This window comes from Pelophylax lessonae (assembly GCF_965119305.1).
Source record: "Pelophylax lessonae genome assembly, chromosome: 1".
NCBI classification, from domain to species: Eukaryota; Metazoa; Chordata; class Amphibia; order Anura; family Ranidae; genus Pelophylax; species Pelophylax lessonae.
In genome coordinates, this window is record NC_138768.1 from 479,946,371 (window position 1) to 479,971,199 (window position 24,829).

At 47.6% G+C, this 24,829-nt stretch overlaps 1 protein-coding gene and 1 pseudogene across 2 annotated transcripts in view; one reads left to right on the plus strand and one right to left on the minus strand.

Moving 5' to 3' along the window:
* LOC309544955 (uncharacterized protein) overlaps window positions 1-24,829 on the minus strand; it is a gene marked incomplete at its 5' end in the record, with an annotated part of 957,880 nt that overhangs the window by 760,086 nt on the left and 172,965 nt on the right. The window lies entirely within an intron of this gene.
* On the plus strand, window positions 6,269-6,930 carry LOC309544493 (annotated as a pseudogene). The gene has a single exon. The product of its transcript is annotated as an uncharacterized misc_RNA (transcript).

A 24,829-nucleotide genomic window follows, 5' to 3' on the forward strand; every position in this document is an offset into this window, starting at 1 on the left:
TGAGAGAGATCCACCTTTCCAAGTTGTTGGGGTTCATCTCATACTTCTGAAGGTTTGAGGGTGCTGCCTGTTCCATACCCCCCCTACTCCTCATCTAGCCTTTTAGGGGTACAAACAATAGTAATTGGGGCCTAGTGTGGTTGTGTACGTGCGAGATACATACACTTTTTTTGATCATATTTCCTATTCCGCTATTCAATAAAAACCTTTGAGGATCAATTGAATTGCGGGATAGTCTGTGTCGGTACGTGTGAGAGAGATCCACCTTTCCAAGTTGTTGGGGTTCATCTCATACTTCTGAAGGTTTGAGGGTGCTGCCTGTTCCATACCCCCCCTACTCCTCATCTAGCCTTTTAGGGGTACAAACAATAGTAATTGGGGCCTAGTGTGGTTGTGTACGTGCGAGATACATACACTTTTTTTGATCATATTTCCTATTCCGCTATTCAATAAAAACCTTTGAGGATCAATTGAATTGCGGGATAGTCTGTGTCGGTACGTGTGAGAGAGATCCACCTTTCCAAGTTGTTGGGGTTCATCTCATACTTCTGAAGGTTTGAGGGTGCTGCCTGTTCCATACCCCCCCTACTCCTCATCTAGCCTTTTAGGGGTACAAACAATAGTAATTGGGGCCTAGTGTGGTTGTGTACGTGCGAGATACATACACTTTTTTTGATCATATTTCCTATTCCGCTATTCAATAAAAACCTTTGAGGATCAATTGAATTGCGGGATAGTCTGTGTCGGTACGTGTGAGAGAGATCCACCTTTCCAAGTTGTTGGGGTTCATCTCATACTTCTGAAGGTTTGAGGGTGCTGCCTGTTCCATACCCCCCCTACTCCTCATCTAGCCTTTTAGGGGTACAAACAATAGTAATTGGGGCCTAGTGTGGTTGTGTACGTGCGAGATACATACACTTTTTTTGATCATATTTCCTATTCCGCTATTCAATAAAAACCTTTGAGGATCAATTGAATTGCGGGATAGTCTGTGTCGGTACGTGTGAGAGAGATCCACCTTTCCAAGTTGTTGGGGTTCATCTCATACTTCTGAAGGTTTGAGGGTGCTGCCTGTTCCATACCCCCCCTACTCCTCATCTAGCCTTTTAGGGGTACAAACAATAGTAATTGGGGCCTAGTGTGGTTGTGTACGTGCGAGATACATACACTTTTTTTGATCATATTTCCTATTCCGCTATTCAATAAAAACCTTTGAGGATCAATTGAATTGCGGGATAGTCTGTGTCGGTACGTGTGAGAGAGATCCACCTTTCCAAGTTGTTGGGGTTCATCTCATACTTCTGAAGGTTTGAGGGTGCTGCCTGTTCCATACCCCCCCTACTCCTCATCTAGCCTTTTAGGGGTACAAACAATAGTAATTGGGGCCTAGTGTGGTTGTGTACGTGCGAGATACATACACTTTTTTTGATCATATTTCCTATTCCGCTATTCAATAAAAACCTTTGAGGATCAATTGAATTGCGGGATAGTCTGTGTCGGTACGTGTGAGAGAGATCCACCTTTCCAAGTTGTTGGGGTTCATCTCATACTTCTGAAGGTTTGAGGGTGCTGCCTGTTCCATACTCCCCCTACTCCTCATCTAGCCTTTTAGGGGTACAAACAATAGTAATTGGGGCCTAGTGTGGTTGTGTACGTGTGATATACATACACTTTTTTTGGATCATATTTTCTATTCCGCTATTCAATAAAAACCTTTCTAGGGCAAGATCTTAAATTACAGAAATATGAGGAGACCGTCAAATAAGGGCCGTGGCCTGGGTCGTGGTGCTGCTGGTAGAGCTCCGTTTGCAAGGAGAGGACATGGTCGATCTGTGCCAGCTACACGCACAAGTGAAACACCTTCCTCAAGTGTGAGTAGGCGACAGAACCTGCATCAGTATTTGGTAGGGCATCAAACGCCCCTAGAAGTGATGAGGCCAGAACAAGTTGAGGCGATAGTAGATTGGTTTGCTGCTGACAGTGCCTCCAGTTCCTTCACATTGTCTCCCACCCAGTCTACTGCAGAAAGGTCAGAGTTGGCACCTGCAGCCAATGTCCAACCGTCTTTCACCTCACCCCCTTGCAAATCAGGCCAGCAGTCTGAGCCCCAAGCCATACAGCAGTCTCTTATTCTTTTTGAGGACTCTGTCAGCAGGGTTTCCCAGGGCCATCCACCTAGCCCTGCCCCAGAAGTGGAAGAGATTGAGTGCAGCGATGCCCAACCACTTATTTCTCAAGATGAGTACATGCAAGGATCATCGCAGCACGTCTCCGATGATGACGAAACGCAGGTGCCAACTGCTGCGGCGTTCAGCATTGTGGAGACCGACAAGGAGGGCAGGGGTGAAGACTGGGTGGAAGATGATGTGGAGGACGATGAGGTCCTCGACCCCACATGGAATGAACGTCATGCAGGTGAACTGAGTAGTTTGGAGGAAGAGGCGGTGGTCGCACAGAGCCACCAGCACAGCAGAAGAGGGAGCAGGGTGCAGAAGCGGAGCGGCCGTGCCCTAGACACTACGCCCGCTACTGCCCAACGCAGCAAGGGAACGAGCGCACCAAAGTCAGCTCAAAGGAGTTCTCTAGCGTGGAAGTTCTTTAGAAAATGTGCTGATGACAGGACACGAGTGGTTTGCACCCTGTGCAATCAGAGCTTGAAGCGAGGCATGAACCTTCTCAACCTGAGCACAACCTGCATGATCAGGCATCTAAGTGCAAAGCACGAGCTGCAGTGGAGTACACACCTTCAAAACCAAGAAACGTCTCTGGCTCATCCTGCTTCCTCTTCTGCTGCAGTCTCGGCCGCTCCAGCCACATCTGTAGTGATACCGGCACCTGCCACCCCGCAAACAGACGATCTGTCAGCAACACCACCACCTGGGTCACCAACAACCATCTCCACAATGTCCCGTGGAAGCGTTCAGCTTTCCATCTCCCAAACACTTGAGAGGAAGAGGAAGTACCCCCCTACCCACCCGCGATCCCTGGCCCTGAATGCCAGCATTTCAAAATTATTGGCCTTTGAAATGCTGTCATTCCGTCTGGTGGAGACGCACAGTTTTAAAAACCTTATGTCGGTGGCTGTCCCACAGTACGTCGTGCCCAGCCGCCACTACTTTTCCAGGCAAGCCATCCCTTCCCTGCACAACCAAGTGGGGGAAAAAATCAGGTGTGCACTGCGCAACGCCATCTGTGCCAAGGTCCACCTAACTACGGATACGTGGACCAGTAAGCACGGTCAGGGGCGTTATATCTCCCTAACGGCACACTGGGTAAATGCAGTGGCGGATGGGCCTGAGGCGGATAGCAATTTGGCGCATGTCCTTCCACCACCGAGGATTGCAGGGCGCTTCAGTTTGCCTCCTGTTCCTAACTCCTCCTACTCCGCTTCCTCATCCTCTACCGCCTCCTCATCCGGACAGCGTAACACCTTCACCACCAACTTCAGCACGGCCAGGGGTAAACGACAGCAGGCAGTTTTACAACTTGCCTGTTTGGGGGACAAACCACACACCGCGCAGGAGTTGTGGAGGAGCATGGAACAGCAGACAAATGAGTGGTTGCTGCCAGCGAGCCTCAAGCCCGGCCTGGTGGTGTGCGATAACGGGCGAAATCTCATAGCAGCTCTGGGCCTAGCCGGTTTGACGCACATCCCTTGCCTGGCGCATGTGCTGAATTTGGTGGTGCAGAGGTTCCTTAAAAACTACCCCGATATGTCAGAGCTGCTGCAGAAAGTGCGGGCCGTTTGTGCGCACTTTCGGCGTTCTCACCCTGCTGCTGCTCGCCTGGCAGCGCTGCAGCGTAACTTCGGCCTTCCCGCTCACCGCCTCATATGTGACGTGCCCACAAGGTGGAACTCCACCTTGCACATGCTGGAAAGACTGTGCGAGCAGCAGCAGGCCATAGTGGAGTTTCAGCTGCAGCACGCACGCGTGAGTCGCTCTGCGGAACAGCACCACTTCACCAGCAATAACTGGGCCTCCATGCGAGACCTGTGTGCCTTGTTGCGCTGTTTTGAGTACTCCACCAACATGGCCAGTGGCAATGACGCCGTTCTCAGCTTAACTATCCCACTTCTATGCCTCCTTGAAAAAACAATTCGGGCGATGATGGAAGAGGATGTGGCACAGGATGAGGAGGAGGAGGAGGATGAAGAGGTAACATTTCCAAGGCTTTCAGGGCAGTCATTCGCAAGGGGCTCCGAGGGTGGGTTCCTGCACACGCAAACGCCAGGGACGCAATTGTCCAGCAGGGGCACAGTTCTGGAGGATGAGGAGGATGAGGAGGAGGAGGAGCTGGAGGAGGAGATGGAACCATGTTCACAGCAGGGTGGCACCCAGGCCAGCTCATGGCCATCACTGGTGCGTGGCTGGGGGGATACAGAGGACACGGACCATACACCTCCCACAGAGGACAGCCTTTCGTTGCCTCTGGGCAGCCTGGCACACATGAGCGATTACATGCTGCAGTGTCTCCACAACGACCGCCGAGTTGCCCACATTCTAACTTGTGCTGATTACTGGGTGGCCACGCTGCTGGATCCCCGTTACAAGGACAACGTACCGTCCTTAATTCACTCACTGGAGCGCGATCGCAAGATGCGCGAGTACAAGCGCACGCTGGTAGACGCCATGCTGCTGGCATTCCCATCTGACAGCGGGGCCACAGTGGAAGCACAAGGCAGAGGAGGAGGAGGAGGAGGTCGCCAACGCAACCAGGGCACCGCCAGCACCTCAGAAGGCAGGGTTAGCATGGCCGAAATGTGGAAAAGCTTTGTCAGCACGCCACAACAAACAGCAGCACCAGCAGCTCAGATGGAACGTCTTAGCAGGAGGCAGCATTTTACCAACATGGTGGAGCAGTATGTGTGCACACGCCTACATGTAGTGAATGACGGGTCTGCCCCCTTCAACTTCTGGGTCTCCAAATTGGGCACATGGCCTGAGCTTGCCCTTTACGCCTTGGAGGTGCTGGCGTGCCCTGCAGCCAGTGTATTATCTGAACGGGTATTTAGCACGGCTGGGGGCGTTATAACAGACAAGCGCAGCCGCCTGTCCAGAGACAATGTGGACAAGCTCACGTTCATTAAAATGAACCAGGCATGGATCCCACGGGACTTTTCCGTACCTTATGCAGAATAGCAATGGATACCGACCTTACCCACCCATTGTTCCATTTTTGCTCTTTCTCACTCTTTTGGGGTGTACCCTCATTTAAAATTTGTGAAAAGAAGCAGTGTTGGCTACCTCGTCCTCCTCCTCAGGGCCAGATTAATGTAGGGGCTATTGGAGCTGCAGCTCCAGGCCCCTACCTTTTATATAGGCCCCGGGTTGGCCATATTCACTGTTACCGCTCTTCTGTCACTTGTAAACACAGAAGTCTGGCTTCTATGCTCGCTTCCCCAGGCAGCACCCTCAGAACCTCCCCACACAGCGTGAAGGCCGGACAAGGAGGGACAGTTGGCGATGCATGGATGTGTTTATGGGCTTCAGAGACAGCATCCCATGTTGAATTAGGCATGCATGGCTGCACCCTTCCTCCTCTGGGTGCATGGCAAGGCACGGCCCTAAGGCCCTTCAAAATCCTCAGCACCAAGCCCATGATGCTGTTAATCCGGCCCTGGTCCTCCTCCACCGCCGCTTCCACCTACACCGCCCATAGGTGTGCGCAGCCTATTGCATTAAGGTGTGCACCCCAAAGTTGAAATACACATGCATGTGTTTGCCAGCAGGGAGAGTAATGTATCGGGGCCATGTACCTGTAGGCAAGGAGAAATAGAGCAGAGCAGGTCCCAGGGAGATCTTTCCCATCTCCTCACTGGCAATGCTATGTGCCCTAGGTGATTAGGGTGTGCCCAGGCACACCCAGCACACCCTGTGCGCACGCCTATGTCACCGCCACATCCACCACCACCTCAACCTCCCTCCTACTCCATATGGGCCTCGTCCTTCAGAGATGAAGAAGAACATTGTTTTATTTTTCTGTTTTTTTTTGTTGTTTTAAGTTATTTCCCTATCCACATTTGTTTGCAGAGCACTTGCCATGCTCTTAATTACGTTTTGCTGCCATTTGCAGCACTCTAGCCCTTTCCTTTGGTGTTTTAGAGCCATTTTAGTGCCTTAAAGTTCGGGTCCCCATTGACTTCAATGGGGTTCGGTGTCCGGGAAAAGTTCGGTAAAAGTCCGGGACACGGACCCGGACTTTTTTTTAAAGTTCGGCCGAACCCGTCGAACACGGACATCTAGGTGTCCGCTCAACCCTACTAGCGATGGCTCTGACAAATCTGTTAAATTGTCGGAAACATTTAGTTACGGAGCTAATGGGGTTGTGTGCAAACTTTGCTCCGAAGCTAAAGTTAAAAGGAGAGTTTTCCACTGGGAAAACGTGGACAGAGTGGAAACTTGACTACCTAAAACGTCACTTAACACAAAAATGTCACATTTATGCTGTGAAAGCATTGTACAATAGAAAGCATGGAACTGCGATTAACCAGCTTCTTGGAGAGTCGAGAGAATCTAGACAAAACGTATCGACCTCGCCAATAAGAGCAAGGCAAACCCTGAACAAATCAAAATATTGATCGATAACGTGCTACTTGCCATTAAAATGAACGCGTCGATGCTATCTGTTCAAGAACTTCACAATCATCTGGCGAAATATGTAAGCCTCCCCGACAGCTGGAGAAGTAAAAACTACGCTTTTGAATTTGTGGAGTCAATTAATGCAGTTGTACAAGCTGAGACTATGGAAGCTGTAAGAAATGCCAATGTTCACACATTGATTGTCGACGAAAGCACAGACATTACAGTACACAAAATGCTAGTTCTTTACATTAAGTTTAGAGAACAAAATCATTTCACATACAAAACTGTATTTGCCGGAATCATTCAGCTGGCACGATGCAGCTGCAATAATAAAGTTCTACACTGATCACGGACTTGACTTGCAGAGAATGGCCATGTTAACGTCTGACGGCGCTTCTGTCATGTTAGGCAAACATAATGGAGTCACTGCAATACTTAGACGGCAAATACCGCACCTTACAGAACACCACTGCGTTGCTCATCGAGAGGATTTGGGAATGGATGATGCATGGAAAGGCGTGCAGTTGATGAAAGAAGTGGAAACACTTTTAAGAACAGTATATTCACTATTCAGTAGGTCTTCTGTAAAGAAAAGCAAATTTGATGAATTGGCAAGTTTTAGAAGTGGATTCACTGTCTTTCCGACCGTTGAATGAGGTTCGCTGGCTGTCACGTTACCAAGCTGTTAATGCTTTTTTGCGGAATTACAGTCTGTTAACGGAGTATTGTTCAAAAGAAGCAGAAAACGACGACGACCCAATTGCGAAATACTGTCTCAAAAAACTATCTGATCCCAAGTACAGAGTTGCAATTACTGTTCTCGGAGATGTGTTGGAAGAACTAGCTCAGCTCAGTGTCTCCCTGCAGCGCAGCAATCTTAGCATCGTTGATGCTCATTGCTTTGCCAGAGCTAAGATGGAAAAAACTGAATTTTTGTAAAATCTTACCTGTAAAATTCCTTTCTCTGAGTCCTCCGACAGTCGCCGCCTCTTCATATTCGTCACATATGGGGTATTAGACTTTGCTCCGAAGGAGTAGCTAGGCAACAGAATATGTTAACATTAAAGCTTTTAACATATCCCACCCTCAAGGGGTGGTCCCCTCAGTCAATACCCTCCTACTTCCTGCAACCATATCTCAGTTTCAGTGGAATAGCAGTAGAGTATACAACCAAACCCCAAAAGAGGGGCGGGGGCGGCGACTGTCGGAGGACTCAGAGAAAGGAATTTTACAGGTAAGATTTTACAAAAATTCCGTTTTCTCTTACGTCCTCCGACAGTCGCCGCCTCTTCATATTCGTCACATATGGGGACGTCCCAAAGCAGTGCAAACATGAGGGGTGGGAAACGCATCCGCGCCGAAAGGCAACGCAGTCTCCGCATCAAAGAAAGGAACCTTACCAAAGGAAGGAAACCAGCTGGGCTACAGGAAAAACAAGTGCTCAACAGGAGCAACAACCCAGGAAAAGACAAATAACCAGGGGATAAAAACGTATCCCAACAGCCAGAGGTCCCCAACAAGGGACCCTAGGGAATTGCCGCACTAAGAACCTTGCGGCCAAAGGAAGCATCCGCCGATGCCTGAACATCTACTTTGTAGAATTTTGTGAAAGTGTGCACGGTCGTCCAGGTCGCCGCCTTACACACCTGGGCTACAGAAGCCCCATGACGACAGGCCCAAGACGTACTCAGAGATCTAGTAGAGTGCGCCTTCACAGGCACAGGGGGAACCTTCCCCTGCAAAGCATAGGCCTGTTCAATGGTCTGCCTGATCCATTTGGCGATGGTAGAGGCCGACGCCGCCATGCCCTTCCGAGGACCCTCTGGAAGAACAAAACAAGGAATCCGTCTTTCGAAAAGACTCAGTCGATTTAAGGTAAACCCTCATCGCCCGAACAACATCCAAAGAATGTAATCTCACCTCCTTTGGATGTTTAGGCTTCGCGCACAGCGAAGGCAAGACAATATCCTCATTAAGATGGAATTCCGAAACTCGCTTCGGAAGAAAAGAAGGATTAGGTCGCAAGACCACCTTATCCAAATGAACAACCAGATACGGAGACTTGCAGGACAAAGCCGCCAGCTCCAACACTCTGCGAGCCGAAGTGATCGCAACCAAAAAGGCGACCTTTTTGGACAACATAGACAACGAGATCTCCCTGATCTGTTCAAAAGGAGCACGTTGTAACACAGATAGAACGAGATTCAAGTCCCAAGGGGGCAGAGGATCCCTCCTAGGAGGAACCAGATGCCGCACTCCCTGAACAAAAGTGCCAACCAAGGAGTTGGAAGCCACGGGACGTTGAAACAGAACGGCCAGCGCAGACACCTGACCCTTTATCGTAGCCAGCGCCAAACGCTGATCGACACCCGTTTGAAGGAAGGACAGCACTCGGGAAACAGAGTACGTGCGGGGTGAAAACCCCCTGGACTCACACCAGGCAAAACAGGCCTTCCAAGTACGGTAATAAACCTTCCCCGAGGAAGACTTCCTCGCGTTGATCAAGGTATGAACGACCTCTGGGGAGAGACCCTTCTCCTTCAGGACCTCGGTCTCAACAGCCAGGCCGTCAAAGCCAGCGACTGTAAAGCATGATGGTATATCGGCCCTTGAGACAGGAGATCGTCTCGAAGAGGCAGACGCCACGGGGCGTCGACCGCCAGATTCACAAGGTCTGCGTACCAGGACCGGCGAGGCCAGTCCGGTGCCACAAGAATCACCGTGCTGCGTTCCGAGTGTAACCCGCGAAGGAACCTGGACAGCAACTGAATCGGTGGAAACGCGTACATCAGCTTGTACTGATGCCACGGGGCCACTAACGCGTCCGACGCGTCTGCCCGAGGGTCGCGCGTCCTTGCCACGAACCTTCTCACCTTGTTGTTGAGACGAGACGCGAACAGGTCCACATCTGGAAGACCCCACTTCGCGCACAACATCTGGAAGACAGCCGGGTGGAGACACCATTCCCCCTGATCCAGGGTCTGGCGACTCAGATAGTCCGCCTGCCAGTTCTCCACCCCTGGACTGTGAACCGCCGTTATCGCCGGGACATGAGTCTCGGCCCAAGACAGAATGTCGGCCACTTCGAGCCGCTCCTGCACTCCTGGTGCCCCCTTGGTGGTTGATGTAGGCCACCGCCGTGGCATTGTCCGTCTGCACCCGAACCGGGCAGCCCTGCAGCCGGTCCGTCCAGCGATGAAGACCGAGATTTATCGCACGCAATTCCAGAATGTTGATCGGAAGGGAGGACTCCCCCTCCGACCAAGTCCCCTGGGCGGACAGAACGCCCAGAACACCACCCCAGCCCGACAGGCTGGCATCCGTAGTGATTACCGTCCACGAGATAGGACGAAACGACTTGCCCCCGGACACCATCGGGGACTGGAGCCACCACAGAAGGTCTCTTCTGGTGCGATGACTCAACGAGATTTGAAGATCCAGAGATTGAGGTCGCCCGTCCCACATGGACAGGATCTCCGCTTGGAGACCCCGCGTGTGAAACTGGGTGAAGGGAATCGCCTCGAAGGCCGAGACCATCAATCCCAGACATCTCATGCACGTCCGCAGAGACGAGTGCGGAACGTCCCTGAGGGACCTGACTTCCTCCTGAAGAGTTCTGAGTTTGTCTTCCGGCAGGAAGACCTTCGCCTGCACCGAGTCCAGAATCATTCCCAGGTAGGGAAGACGAACCGACGGACTCAGTGTCGACTTTGGAAAATTTATCGTCCAACCAAACTCCTGCAGAGTTTGCATCGTGACAGACAGGTCCTTCTCCAGACCCTGGCTGGTCGCAGACCGAACCAGAATGTCGTCCAGACACCCCAGGACAGAAATGCCCTGGGCCCTCAATAATGCCAGAACCGGTGCAAGCACCTTGGTGAAGACCCACGGAGCCGAGGCGAGACCAAAAGGCAACGCCACGAACTGGTAGTGATCCTCCGCAATGGCGAATCGAAGGTACCTCTGGTGACCCTCGAAAATGGGGATGTGAAGAAACGCATCCTTCAAATCGATGGAGGCCATGAATTCCCCCGGAACCAGGGCAGCCACCACCGACCGCAGGGATTCCATGCGGAACTTGCGAACCCGCACAGAGCGGTTCAGAGCCTTCAAGTCCAGAATTGGACGAACCTTGCCCTCCTTCCTGGGCACGGTGAACAGATTGGAATAAAAACCCCCGAAATCTGTCCCGATGAGGCACCGGAACCACCACTCCCTGAGCCCTCAGGTCCCGCACCGCCAGGTGCAGGTCCCGTAAACGCTCTGGAGACAGTTGAAGATTTGAGGGAAAAAATCTGCTCTCCGGCCGAGAGAGAAACTCGATCTTGCAACCAGATCGAACGATCTCCTGAACCCATCTGTCCCGCACGCGGGCCAACCAGGGCCGAAGAAAACCGAGCAAGCGTCCCCCCACCCCAAAACTGGGTGAGGGTGCCCCTTCAGGCCGCACTGTTATGGGCTGCGGATCCGGATTGACCGGACTTCTGTTTTCCAGACCAGGGCTTCTTCTGAGAGCCTTGACCTTTGAACGGTTTGCCCTTGTAGTGCGACCGAAAGGCACGAAAGGACCCCTGAGGGGGCCGAAAATTAGCATGCTTCTTCCCAGAAGCCCCCTTAGCCTTGGGGAAATGGGGCAAGAGAGTGCTCTTACCTCCGGTGATCCCCTTAATCAACACATCCAAGGACTCCCCAAAAAGGCGAGACCCATCATAAGGCAGATTGGCTAAGGTCTTACGTGAAGATTGGTCCACCGACCAACATTTCAACCAAACCAGGCGGCGAGACAACACCGCCACGCTGTGCACACGTGCAGCCAACGGGACTAGGTCTAAGTCCGCATCACACAGATACATGACACCCTGGTGGATTTGATCCACCATATCCAGGGTCGCCGGCGAGGCCGAATCGGCCACTAGGACGCGCCTAAGCATCTGCGTCCAACTTGCGACAGCCTGGGCCGCCATGAGAGAGGCAAACAGAGCCTTAAGCATAGAACCCGTAACAGAATAAGTATGACGGGCAAGAGACTCCAATCTCCTATCCGTGGCATCACGGAACACAGGGGAATCCTCTGCAGGAATCGCAGTGGATTTGTTTAAAACCGCAATTGCGTGATCCCCTGGGGGTGGCACACACCACCTTTCATCAGTGGAAGGCGAGAAAGGATAACGCAGCTTGAACCTACTTGGTACAGCAAAAGGTTTGCGTAGATTGCGCCATTGTTCCTTAACAGCGCGCTGAAAATCATCATTGCAGGGAAAAACCTGCGGCGTCCTGCGTTTCCTCTGCGTCCCATAAGCCGCCAAGGCAGCGGGGTGACAGACTTCATCCTGCAAATGCAGCGTTTGTTTTATGGAAGCAATCAATTCATCCATGATTGCAAGCTCTTCAGGCGAGCCAGGGGGAGAATTATCAACCCCTTCAACTTCAGCCTCCACCTCGGACCCCACTAGATCCAGGGAGGAGCGGGACCCCGATAAGGAGGCCCCCGCCATAACAGCCCCATCACCTTCACCCTCAGAATCAGAGGAAAGAGAAACTCTGGGTCTTTTAGTAGATTGAGCAGCCACCAGCATCTGCACCTGAGCAGCAAGGCCAGCCACAATAGTGGCTAAATCCCCCCCTGGGGGGGAAACAGCGGTCCCCTGGCTTTCCACCAAGGCGGTAGGAAATTTGCCCTCCTGAGAATCCATTGCCCCAATTACAAATGCCGGATAATAAAGGGTTAACTGCCCCTTTAACAAGCGCGGCGAGCGCAGCCCACCGCACCACACACAAGCACAATGAGACCCCCACAGGGACAATAAAACTGACACAGGCAATGGATAAGAAGGATATAACCTGAGGAGACCCTCGCCGCTGCTGCTGCCTCGATCGGTGTATCCTGGAGAAGAGGAAGTGATGCGGCCAGGGCGCTCTATTAAAGCCTATGGGAGGCTACAAGAAAATGGCCGCCATGCATGTAGAACATGCGGCCGGAGCGAGTGTAGGCAAAATGGCGCCGTTTGGCGCCGAAACCGCCGCTCCACAGTACAGTAATGCACACATGTCATCCATGTATAAAAAAACATGTTAGATCGCCGCAGCGATCGCTGTATAGTGCCCAAACATGCCACAAAACATGCCCCACAGCACACAGCTTCTCACACTGACAAGGCTGACACACACAGTGTCACACAGCTCCCCCCCCCCTTGCAGCCCACAGCATGCAGCCGAGTGATAGGGAGACAAACAGTGTGAATTATCATGTGGATCCGCTATATTGACGATGTTTTCATGCTATGGCAAGGCTCAATTGACTTGCTACAGAACTGTTTATCTAGAATGAACAAAAATGACTTTAACCTTACGTTTACAATGAACTTCCATGAAAATCACATTACCTTTTTGGATGTGGAGGTACACAGGGGCACGGATGGTGCTCTCCGCAGTGGTCTCCATCGTAAGCCCACTGCGGGAAACACCATCCTACATGCCTCGAGCTTCCACCCTGACACCCTTGTTCGCTCGATCCCCTTTGGTCAATACCTCAGGATCAGGCGTAATTGCAATGACCTACAAACTTTTCAGCTTGCAGCAAACGATCTTAGAGATAGACTCCGTTTGAGAGGTTATACTAAAACCACTCTTAAAAAAGCATACAAAAAAGCGCTTGCATGTGATAGAAAGACTTTACTAGTCCCCAAGGCTCCAAAAGAACCTGACCATGCCTTAAGAATTATCACTAAATACTCTGAACAACATGAAAACATCAGACATATTATCTCTAAATATTGGCATGTTTTGACCCTTGATCCCACGGTGGGCAAACATGTACCAGACCGTCCCCAATTTACCCTCAAAAAAGTACCAGCGTTGAGGGACAAGCTCACTCAAAGTGAATTTAAAATTTTTAAAAATAAAGATCCCTGTAAACTCAAGGGCACATTTATTTGCGGTAATTGCAATTATTGCAGATACATGCTAACCACCAAAAACCCTACATTACCCAATGGTCAGACCTTTTTTCCTAGACACTTTGCCAACTGCCGCACCCACGGAGTCGTTTATTTACTCCTCTGTGGGTGCGGCTGTTTTTATGTTGGCAAAACTAAACTGCCATTTTTCAAAAGGGCCAATAGACATGTCAAAAGCATGCAAGTCTGTAATCCAGATTTACCTTTAGGACGACATACTAGATTGGTACATGCAGGGAAATTTCCGAAATTAAAATTCTTGATTCTAGACAGAGTTCATCCCAGTCCCCGTGGAGGGGACTGGAATAAAACTCTCTTACAGCTAGAACTCCGATGGATCTACACCTTGAAGGCGACAGATCCGCCAGGTCTGAATGAAATGGTCTCCTTCAAACCTTTCCTTGAAGGGTTTACATCAGGAGGCATGGAACAATGATCACACACCTCCCCTATATACTAATATATTGAATTTTGATTTTCTATTGATGAATATTGAGTTACCTTTCCTCTCTTTCTTGTCCCTCATTTCTTGATTATTGTGCATTCATGCCATTCTGTCATATTGAATCTTCACATCATTGTGTTATATCAGATGTGTTTCCTATGTCCCTCCCCCCAGGTCACTATTTATTCCATCTAGTAATGTGGGAAATGACTTTGTTTGGTCCACTTAGCATTTAGCTGCTCTGCTCTCTAACTGCAGTTTAGAATGATAGCCCTACTGTGGCTTCCTTCTACTTTATATATATAATTTCTTTAAATAATACATTAATAGTGTTGAGCGAACACGGACTGTATTATTCGTGTTCGTACCGAATAATTGGATTTTTTGTACCCGAACACGGACACGGACACTTTACTGTATGTTCGGGTAAAAATCCGTGTTCGGTCGTTTTATTTCCGGGTTTTGCATGCTTTGGCGCTCTTTTCATGGCGGGCTTTCAACAGCCAATCAACAATCGTTTAACTGGTGTGCCTTAAGCCATCCCAGCCATGCCTGCAAATGTCTCAGTAGCTGTGATTGGCCGTCTGAAGCATGTGACCAAGTCTTTATAAGTTCGAGGCAGCCGCAGCGGCGTCATTATGCTGCTTAGATTCAGGGACAGAGCACACATCAACGTGCTGGCTGCTGATTAGGGAAAGATAGGCAGGAAAAAAACATTTGTGTCCGGATAGAATTGAGGGACAGGTCGGAGTGTTTAGGCAGGGCGAGTTGTAGGCATTTTAGGGATAGAGTCTGCTGAATTATATAGGGTCAGTGTCTTCTACAAACTACAATCGATATTGCTGTGTGGGGGGTGGGGTCTGCACTCAATCCTGATCTACGATCTCTTCTCAATCCTGTTAGGGACAGAGTCTGCTGAATTTTAGGGAAACTGTGTTCTACAAACTACAATCGATATTGCTGTGTGGTGTGGGATTGGAGATAGGCAGGTGTCAGTGATCCACATCCATTTTTCTGTGTGTGAGCTGCAGTGAACACAATCTTTTTGGGCTGCAGTGAACACAATCTTTTTGGGCTGCAGTGAACACAATCTTTTTGGGCTGCAGTGAACACAATCTTTTTGGGCTGCAGTGAACACAATCTTTTTGGGGTGCAGTGAACAAAATCTTTTTGGGGTGCAGTGAACACAATCCTTTTTGGTGTGCAGTGAACACAATCTTTGTGGGGTGCAGTGAACAAAATCCTTTGTGGGGTGCAGTGAACACAATCTTTTTGGGGTGCAGTGAACAAAATCCTTTTTGGGGTGCAGTGAACAACATCCTTTTTGGGGTGCAGTGAACACAATCTTTTTGGGGTGCAGTGAACAAAATCCTTTGTGGGGTGCAGTGAACACAATCTTTTTGGGGTGCAGTGAACACAATCTTTTTGGGGTGGAGTGAACAACATCCTTTTTGGGGTGCAGTGAACAAAATCCTTTTTGGGGTGCAGTGAACAAAATCATTTTTGGGGTGCAGTGAACACAATCTTTTTGGGGTGCAGTGAACACAATCTTTGTGGGGTGCAGTGAACACAATCTTTTTGGGGTGGAGTGAACAACATCCTTTTTGGGGTGCAGTGAACAACATCCTTTTTGGGGTGCAGTGAACACAATCTTTTTGGGGTGCAGTGAACACAATCTTTGTGGGGTACAGTGAACAGAATCTTTTTGGGCTGCAGTGAACACAATCTTTTTGGGCTGCAGTGAACACAATCTTTTTGGGGTGCAGTGAACAAAATCTTTTTGGGGTGCAGTGAACACAATCCTTTTTGGTGTGCAGTGAACACAATCTTTGTGGGGTGCAGTGAACAAAATCCTTTGTGGGGTGCAGTGAACACAATCTTTTTGGGGTGCAGTGAACAAAATCCTTTTTGGGGTGCAGTGAACAACATCCTTTTTGGGGTGCAGTGAACACAATCTTTTTGGGGTGCAGTGAACAAAATCCTTTGTGGGGTGCAGTGAACACAATCTTTTTGGGGTGCAGTGAACACAATCTTTTTGGGGTGGAGTGAACAACATCCTTTTTGGGGTGCAGTGAACAAAATCCTTTTTGGGGTGCAGTGAACAAAATCATTTTTGGGGTGCAGTGAACACAATCTTTTTGGGGTGCAGTGAACACAATCTTTGTGGGGTGCAGTGAACACAATCTTTTTGGGGTGGAGTGAACAACATCCTTTTTGGGGTGCAGTGAACAACATCCTTTTTGGGGTGCAGTGAACACAATCTTTTTGGGGTGCAGTGAACACAATCTTTGTGGGGTACAGTGAACAGAATCTTTGTGGGGTGCAGTGAACACAATCTTTGGGGGGTACAGTGAACACAATCTTTGTGAGGTGCAGTGAACACAATCTTTGTGGGGTGCAGTGAACACAATCATTGTGGGGTGCAGTGAACTCAATCTTTGTGGGGTACAGTGAACACAATCTCATACTGAAGGTTTGAGGGTGCTGCCTGTTCCATACTCCCCCTACTCCTCATCTAGCCTTTTAGGGGTACAAACAATAGTAATTGGGGCCTAGTGTGGTTGTGTACGTGTGATATACATACACTTTTTTGGGATCATATTTTCTATTCCGCTATTTAATCAAAAACCTTTGGGGATCAGTTAAATTGGGGGATAGTCTGTGTTGGTACGTGTGAGAGAGATCCACCTTTCCAAGTTGTTGGGGTTCATCTCATACTTCTGAAGGTTTGAGGGTGCTGCCTGTTCCATACTCCCCCTACTCCTAGCCTTTTAGGGGTACAAACAATAGTAATTGGGGCCTAGTGTGGTTGTGTACGTGTGATATACATACACTTTTTTGGGATCATATTTTCTATTCCGCTATTTAATCAAAAACCTTTGGGGATCAGTTAAATTGGGGGATAGTCTGTGTTGGTACGTGTGAGAGAGATCCACCTTTCCAAGTTGTTGGGGTTCATCTCATACTTCTGAAGGTTTGAGGGTGCTGCCTGTTCCATACTCCCCCTACTCCTAGCCTTTTAGGGGTACAAACAATAGTAATTGGGGCCTAGTGTGGTTGTGTACGTGTGATATACATACACTTTTTTGGGATCATATTTTCTATTCCGCTATTTAATCAAAAACCTTTGGGGATCAGTTAAATTGGGGGATAGTCTGTGTTGGTACGTGTGAGAGAGATCCACCTTTCCAAGTTGTTGGGGTTCATCTCATACTTCTGAAGGTTTGAGGGTGCTGCCTGTTCCATACTCCCCCTACTCCTAGCCTTTTAGGGGTACAAACAATAGTAATTGGGGCCTAGTGTGGTTGTGTACGTGTGATATACATACACTTTTTTGGGATCATATTTTCTATTCCGCTATTTAATCAAAAACCTCTGGGGATCAGTTAAATTGGGGGATAGTCTGTGTTGGTACGTGTGAGAGAGATCCACCTTTCCAAGTTGTTGGGGTTCATCTCATACTTCTGAAGGTTTGAGGGTGCTGCCTGTTCCATACTCCCCCTACTCCTAGCCTTTTAGGGGTACAAACAATAGTAATTGGGGCCTAGTGTGGTTGTGTACGTGTGATATACATACACTTTTTTGGGATCATATTTTCTATTCCGCTATTTAATCAAAAACCTTTGGGGATCAGTTAAATTGGGGGATAGTCTGTGTTGGTACGTGTGAGAGAGATCCACCTTTCCAAGTTGTTGGGGTTCATCTCATACTTCTGAAGGTTTGAGGGTGCTGCCTGTTCCATACTCCCCCTACTCCTAGCCTTTTAGGGGTACAAACAATAGTAATTGGGGCCTAGTGTGGTTGTGTACGTGTGATATACATACACTTTTTTGGGATCATATTTTCTATTCCGCTATTTAATCAAAAACCTTTGGGGATCAGTTAAATTGGGGGATAGTCTGTGTTGGTACGTGTGAGAGAGATCCACCTTTCCAAGTTGTTGGGGTTCATCTCATACTTCTGAAGGTTTGAGGGTGCTGCCTGTTCCATACTCCCCCTACTCCTAGCCTTTTAGGGGTACAAACAATAGTAATTGGGGCCTAGTGTGGTTGTGTACGTGTGATATACATACACTTTTTTGGGATCATATTTTCTATTCCGCTATTTAATCAAAAACCTCTGGGGATCAGTTAAATTGGGGGATAGTCTGTGTTGGTACGTGTGAGAGAGATCCACCTTTCCAAGTTGTTGGGGTTCATCTCATACTTCTGAAGGTTTGAGGGTGCTGCCTGTTCCATACTCCCCCTACTCCTAGCCTTTTAGGGGTACAAACAATAGTAATTGGGGCCTAGTGTGGTTGTGTACGTGTGATATACATACACTTTTTTGGGATCATATTTTCTATTCCGCTATTTAATCAAAAACCTTTGGGGATCAGTTAAATTGGGGGATAGTCTGTGTTGGTACGTGTGAGAGAGATCCACCTTTCCAAGTTGTTGGGGTTCATCTCATACTTCTGAAGGTTTGAGGGTGCTGCCTGTTCCATACTCCCCCTACTCCTAGCCTTTTAGGGGTACAAACAATAGTAATTGGGGCCTAGTGTGGTTGTGTACGTGTGATATACATACACTTTTTTGGGATCATATTTTCTATTCCGCTATTTAATCAAAAACCTTTGGGGATCAGTTAAATTGGGGGATAGTCTGTGTTGGTACGTGTGAGAGAGATCCACCTTTCCAAGTTGTTGGGGTTCATCTCATACTTCTGAAGGTTTGAGGGTGCTGCCTGTTCCATACTCCCCCTACTCCTAGCCTTTTAGGGGTACAAACAATAGTAATTGGGGCCTAGTGTGGTTGTGTACGTGTGATATACATACACTTTTTTGGGATCATATTTTCTATTCCGCTATTTAATCAAAAACCTCTGGGGATCAGTTAAATTGGGGGATAGTCTGTGTTGGTACGTGTGAGAGAGATCCACCTTTCCAAGTTGTTGGGGTTCATCTCATACTTCTGAAGGTTTGAGGGTGCTGCCTGTTCCATACTCCCCCTACTCCTAGCCTTTTAGGGGTACAAACAATAGTAATTGGGGCCTAGTGTGGTTGTGTACGTGTGATATACATACACTTTTTTGGGATCATATTTTCTATTCCGCTATTTAATCAAAAACCTTTGGGGATCAGTTAAATTGGGGGATAGTCTGTGTTGGTACGTGTGAGAGAGATCCACCTTTCCAAGTTGTTGGGGTTCATCTCATACTTCTGAAGGTTTGAGGGTGCTGCCTGTTCCATACTCCCCCTACTCCTAGCCTTTTAGGGGTACAAACAATAGTAATTGGGGCCTAGTGTGGTTGTGTACGTGTGATATACATACACTTTTTTGGGATCATATTTTCTATTCCGCTATTTAATCAAAAACCTTTGGGGATCAGTTAAATTGGGGGATAGTCTGTGTTGGTACGTGTGAGAGAGATCCACCTTTCCAAGTTGTTGGGGTTCATCTCATACTTCTGAAGGTTTGAGGGTGCTGCCTGTTCCATACTCCCCCTACTCCTAGCCTTTTAGGGGTACAAACAATAGTAATTGGGGCCTAGTGTGGTTGTGTACGTGTGATATACATACACTTTTTTGGGATCATATTTTCTATTCCGCTATTTAATCAAAAACCTCTGGGGATCAGTTAAATTGGGGGATAGTCTGTGTTGGTACGTGTGAGAGAGATCCACCTTTCCAAGTTGTTGGGGTTCATCTCATACTTCTGAAGGTTTGAGGGTGCTGCCTGTTCCATACTCCCCCTACTCCTAGCCTTTTAGGGGTACAAACAATAGTAATTGGGGCCTAGTGTGGTTGTGTACGTGTGATATACATACACTTTTTTGGGATCATATTTTCTATTCCGCTATTTAATCAAAAACCTTTGGGGATCAGTTAAATTGGGGGATAGTCTGTGTTGGTACGTGTGAGAGAGATCCACCTTTCCAAGTTGTTGGGGTTCATCTCATACTTCTGAAGGTTTGAGGGTGCTGCCTGTTCCATACTCCCCCTACTCCTAGCCTTTTAGGGGTACAAACAATAGTAATTGGGGCCTAGTGTGGTTGTGTACGTGTGATATACATACACTTTTTTGGGATCATATTTTCTATTCCGCTATTTAATCAAAAACCTTTGGGGATCAGTTAAATTGGGGGATAGTCTGTGTTGGTACGTGTGAGAGAGATCCACCTTTCCAAGTTGTTGGGGTTCATCTCATACTTCTGAAGGTTTGAGGGTGCTGCCTGTTCCATACTCCCCCTACTCCTAGCCTTTTAGGGGTACAAACAATAGTAATTGGGGCCTAGTGTGGTTGTGTACGTGTGATATACATACACTTTTTTGGGATCATATTTTCTATTCCGCTATTTAATCAAAAACCTCTGGGGATCAGTTAAATTGGGGGATAGTCTGTGTTGGTACGTGTGAGAGAGATCCACCTTTCCAAGTTGTTGGGGTTCATCTCATACTTCTGAAGGTTTGAGGGTGCTGCCTGTTCCATACTCCCCCTACTCCTAGCCTTTTAGGGGTACAAACAATAGTAATTGGGGCCTAGTGTGGTTGTGTACGTGTGATATACATACACTTTTTTGGGATCATATTTTCTATTCCGCTATTTAATCAAAAACCTTTGGGGATCAGTTAAATTGGGGGATAGTCTGTGTTGGTACGTGTGAGAGAGATCCACCTTTCCAAGTTGTTGGGGTTCATCTCATACTTCTGAAGGTTTGAGGGTGCTGCCTGTTCCATACTCCCCCTACTCCTAGCCTTTTAGGGGTACAAACAATAGTAATTGGGGCCTAGTGTGGTTGTGTACGTGTGATATACATACACTTTTTTGGGATCATATTTTCTATTCCGCTATTTAATCAAAAACCTTTGGGGATCAGTTAAATTGGGGGATAGTCTGTGTTGGTACGTGTGAGAGAGATCCACCTTTCCAAGTTGTTGGGGTTCATCTCATACTTCTGAAGGTTTGAGGGTGCTGCCTGTTCCATACTCCCCCTACTCCTAGCCTTTTAGGGGTACAAACAATAGTAATTGGGGCCTAGTGTGGTTGTGTACGTGTGATATACATACACTTTTTTGGGATCATATTTTCTATTCCGCTATTTAATCAAAAACCTCTGGGGATCAGTTAAATTGGGGGATAGTCTGTGTTGGTACGTGTGAGAGAGATCCACCTTTCCAAGTTGTTGGGGTTCATCTCATACTTCTGAAGGTTTGAGGGTGCTGCCTGTTCCATACTCCCCCTACTCCTAGCCTTTTAGGGGTACAAACAATAGTAATTGGGGCCTAGTGTGGTTGTGTACGTGTGATATACATACACTTTTTTGGGATCATATTTTCTATTCCGCTATTTAATCAAAAACCTTTGGGGATCAGTTAAATTGGGGGATAGTCTGTGTTGGTACGTGTGAGAGAGATCCACCTTTCCAAGTTGTTGGGGTTCATCTCATACTTCTGAAGGTTTGAGGGTGCTGCCTGTTCCATACTCCCCCTACTCCTAGCCTTTTAGGGGTACAAACAATAGTAATTGGGGCCTAGTGTGGTTGTGTACGTGTGATATACATACACTTTTTTGGGATCATATTTTCTATTCCGCTATTTAATCAAAAACCTTTGGGGATCAGTTAAATTGGGGGATAGTCTGTGTTGGTACGTGTGAGAGAGATCCACCTTTCCAAGTTGTTGGGGTTCATCTCATACTTCTGAAGGTTTGAGGGTGCTGCCTGTTCCATACTCCCCCTACTCCTAGCCTTTTAGGGGTACAAACAATAGTAATTGGGGCCTAGTGTGGTTGTGTACGTGTGATATACATACACTTTTTTGGGATCATATTTTCTATTCCGCTATTTAATCAAAAACCTCTGGGGATCAGTTAAATTGGGGGATAGTCTGTGTTGGTACGTGTGAGAGAGATCCACCTTTCCAAGTTGTTGGGGTTCATCTCATACTTCTGAAGGTTTGAGGGTGCTGCCTGTTCCATACTCCCCCTACTCCTAGCCTTTTAGGGGTACAAACAATAGTAATTGGGGCCTAGTGTGGTTGTGTACGTGTGATATACATACACTTTTTTGGGATCATATTTTCTATTCCGCTATTTAATCAAAAACCTTTGGGGATCAGTTAAATTGGGGGATAGTCTGTGTTGGTACGTGTGAGAGAGATCCACCTTTCCAAGTTGTTGGGGTTCATCTCATACTTCTGAAGGTTTGAGGGTGCTGCCTGTTCCATACTCCCCCTACTCCTAGCCTTTTAGGGGTACAAACAATAGTAATTGGGGCCTAGTGTGGTTGTGTACGTGTGATATACATACACTTTTTTGGGATCATATTTTCTATTCCGCTATTTAATCAAAAACCTTTGGGGATCAGTTAAATTGGGGGATAGTCTGTGTTGGTACGTGTGAGAGAGATCCACCTTTCCAAGTTGTTGGGGTTCATCTCATACTTCTGAAGGTTTGAGGGTGCTGCCTGTTCCATACTCCCCCTACTCCTAGCCTTTTAGGGGTACAAACAATAGTAATTGGGGCCTAGTGTGGTTGTGTACGTGTGATATACATACACTTTTTTGGGATCATATTTTCTATTCCGCTATTTAATCAAAAACCTCTGGGGATCAGTTAAATTGGGGGATAGTCTGTGTTGGTACGTGTGAGAGAGATCCACCTTTCCAAGTTGTTGGGGTTCATCTCATACTTCTGAAGGTTTGAGGGTGCTGCCTGTTCCATACTCCCCCTACTCCTAGCCTTTTAGGGGTACAAACAATAGTAATTGGGGCCTAGTGTGGTTGTGTACGTGTGATATACATACACTTTTTTGGGATCATATTTTCTATTCCGCTATTTAATCAAAAACCTTTGGGGATCAGTTAAATTGGGGGATAGTCTGTGTTGGTACGTGTGAGAGAGATCCACCTTTCCAAGTTGTTGGGGTTCATCTCATACTTCTGAAGGTTTGAGGGTGCTGCCTGTTCCATACTCCCCCTACTCCTAGCCTTTTAGGGGTACAAACAATAGTAATTGGGGCCTAGTGTGGTTGTGTACGTGTGATATACATACACTTTTTTGGGATCATATTTTCTATTCCGCTATTTAATCAAAAACCTTTGGGGATCAGTTAAATTGGGGGATAGTCTGTGTTGGTACGTGTGAGAGAGATCCACCTTTCCAAGTTGTTGGGGTTCATCTCATACTTCTGAAGGTTTGAGGGTGCTGCCTGTTCCATACTCCCCCTACTCCTAGCCTTTTAGGGGTACAAACAATAGTAATTGGGGCCTAGTGTGGTTGTGTACGTGTGATATACATACACTTTTTTGGGATCATATTTTCTATTCCGCTATTTAATCAAAAACCTCTGGGGATCAGTTAAATTGGGGGATAGTCTGTGTTGGTACGTGTGAGAGAGATCCACCTTTCCAAGTTGTTGGGGTTCATCTCATACTTCTGAAGGTTTGAGGGTGCTGCCTGTTCCATACTCCCCCTACTCCTAGCCTTTTAGGGGTACAAACAATAGTAATTGGGGCCTAGTGTGGTTGTGTACGTGTGATATACATACACTTTTTTGGGATCATATTTTCTATTCCGCTATTTAATCAAAAACCTTTGGGGATCAGTTAAATTGGGGGATAGTCTGTGTTGGTACGTGTGAGAGAGATCCACCTTTCCAAGTTGTTGGGGTTCATCTCATACTTCTGAAGGTTTGAGGGTGCTGCCTGTTCCATACTCCCCCTACTCCTAGCCTTTTAGGGGTACAAACAATAGTAATTGGGGCCTAGTGTGGTTGTGTACGTGTGATATACATACACTTTTTTGGGATCATATTTTCTATTCCGCTATTTAATCAAAAACCTCTGGGGATCAGTTAAATTGGGGGATAGTCTGTGTTGGTACGTGTGAGAGAGATCCACCTTTCCAAGTTGTTGGGGTTCATCTCATACTTCTGAAGGTTTGAGGGTGCTGCCTGTTCCATACTCCCCCTACTCCTAGCCTTTTAGGGGTACAAACAATAGTAATTGGGGCCTAGTGTGGTTGTGTACGTGTGATATACATACACTTTTTTGGGATCATATTTTCTATTCCGCTATTTAATCAAAAACCTTTGGGGATCAGTTAAATTGGGGGATAGTCTGTGTTGGTACGTGTGAGAGAGATCCACCTTTCCAAGTTGTTGGGGTTCATCTCATACTTCTGAAGGTTTGAGGGTGCTGCCTGTTCCATACTCCCCCTACTCCTAGCCTTTTAGGGGTACAAACAATAGTAATTGGGGCCTAGTGTGGTTGTGTACGTGCGAGATACATACACTTTTTTTGATCATATTTCCTATTCCGCTATTCAATAAAAACCTTTGAGGATCAATTGAATTGCGGGATAGTCTGTGTCGGTACGTGTGAGAGAGATCCACCTTTCCAAGTTGTTGGGGTTCATCTCATACTTCTGAAGGTTTGAGGGTGCTGCCTGTTCCATACCCCCCCTACTCCTCATCTAGCCTTTTAGGGGTACAAACAATAGTAATTGGGGCCTAGTGTGGTTGTGTACGTGCGAGATACATACACTTTTTTTGATCATATTTCCTATTCCGCTATTCAATAAAAACCTTTGAGGATCAATTGAATTGCGGGATAGTCTGTGTCGGTACGTGTGAGAGAGATCCACCTTTCCAAGTTGTTGGGGTTCATCTCATACTTCTGAAGGTTTGAGGGTGCTGCCTGTTCCATACCCCCCCTACTCCTCATCTAGCCTTTTAGGGGTACAAACAATAGTAATTGGGGCCTAGTGTGGTTGTGTACGTGCGAGATACATACACTTTTTTTGATCATATTTCCTATTCCGCTATTCAATAAAAACCTTTGAGGATCAATTGAATTGCGGGAT